This window comes from Macadamia integrifolia, chromosome 8, assembly GCF_013358625.1.
Source record: "Macadamia integrifolia cultivar HAES 741 chromosome 8, SCU_Mint_v3, whole genome shotgun sequence".
Classification (NCBI taxonomy): Eukaryota; Viridiplantae; Streptophyta; class Magnoliopsida; order Proteales; family Proteaceae; genus Macadamia; species Macadamia integrifolia.
The window spans coordinates 14164020-14165917 of NC_056564.1; positions in this window are offsets into that span (position 1 = coordinate 14164020).

Sequence of the window (1898 nt, forward strand, 5' to 3'; positions counted from 1 at the left end):
CACTCTGCCGAGGGCACTGCATAACCCTGTTGTGGTTTTTGGTAAACGAAGTTCATTGCATAGAGCCATAAACCCTCTCTTGCATTAATCACAATTAGCACTCTCTTGGATTAATCACGATTAGCGAGGAAGAAAAAGGGTTGCATTAGAACAGATTCATGGTCCACAATGAAGGCAAAAAATCTATTTAAATATCATTGCTTTAGAATCTTTAGTAATAATCAGTAGTATATGACTTAGATAGATTTTTATTTATTTATTTTGGCATGAGAACAATTTAATCTTGGAAGATGTGGAGAACACATGATAGGAGGATAACACAATTTATGAGTTCATGGATCGAAATTGGGTCAAACTGTCATATGCTTCACTATAATATATAGATTAGAACTGGATCACAAGTGCTATGCTTGGAGTTGGTGATGACACAAGAAAAGGAGAAAATAAATAAATAAATAAATAAAGCTGTACAAGATTATATATATATATATATATATATAGATTTGGGGAGCTTTGCTCTTGCAGCAATACCTATGGAGGGTCAATTAATGTGAGCGCACTTGAAAGCATCAATAAGGTGAACTTTTCCACCTTTCATAGGTGGTAGGGCAGTCATTTTCCCCCCTATGTCTGGCGCTCACCAATCTGCTAGCCGTAGGCAAAACAGTCACCGTATTAGTTTTGGCCATTATTTTCTTTGTTCAGCTGATTGGAAAACATGATGTCCCTAAAACAAAACTTAAGGTGATTAGCCTAAAAGAGGTATGGGCAATGGGGTTGGTCATTGTCTCTGCAAATATATGGAGGGAGAGAAATATGCGACAACATAAAGGAAGACACAGGTTGACTAGATATGTGATCCAAAAGGTTAAGGGGAAATAAGAGAGTGTAATCCTAACAGAAAAGGTGTGGTGAGTTCGGTTTCAGATGTATTGTGTTGTAGAATGTTGGGTCTAACCATTGAAAACACTGCTCATGAACCGATTTTGGAGATTTGTTGGTGTAGACCTCGTTTAAGCTAGGTCAAGCTTAACTTTGATTGCAGTTCTTTAGGGAATCTAAGGAGAGCAGGGGCTGGAGGTGTTTTGAGGAATCACAATGGCAGAATTTAAGCTCATTCAATGTCTATTTGGGTGTGAAAGGAATTTTCGAAGCTGAGTTCGAAGGACTCATGCTAGGGATTTTCGTGCAAAGGAGATGGGGTTATCCTCCTTATTGATAGAATTTGATTCATTGGCCGTTGCGACCTCGGTCCAACATCAGAAGATCCCATGGTTCGGTGTTCAACGATGGATTAATCTCAGGACTTACCTTGAGACGATTAATTGGAAGATATCTCATAACTGCAAGGAGGCGAACTCCATTACAGATTACTTGATGAAGAAAACAGCTAAGTCTAGAGTATCGGCTTCAAATGTCAGTCTTTCGTCCCATATTGCTGAGAGATTGGTTATGGATGCTGAGGGTAGACCCTCTTTCAGGTTTCATTAATGCACTGCTTGGTCCCTTGCTAATGGCAATGCCGATGTTGGGGGGTGTGGGTTCCTGTGGCGATTGTCATTCAGGTTTTGCTATAATTTTTTCTATGTTATTTTTGGTTCTTAATAAAATTATCCTTTGGTGAAAAAAGATAACATGTTGCCTCTTTGAAGATGTTAGTGTGAGCTTGTTATTGCTCTTTGCTGGTTGTTTGAATATTGATTTTTCAATAGTTGCTAGGTTGTTTTTTTTCTTTTATTATTTTTCTATTTTTTTGTTCGGGGCTAGTGCCTCTTGGTGGCATCTTTGCCTTGTAACTTTCTTTTCTTTTTCTTTTTTTTCCCCCTTTCACTTGGGTTTTAATATATTTATTTATTTAAACAACCACCCACACTCACACACCCACCCCCCCCTCCCCC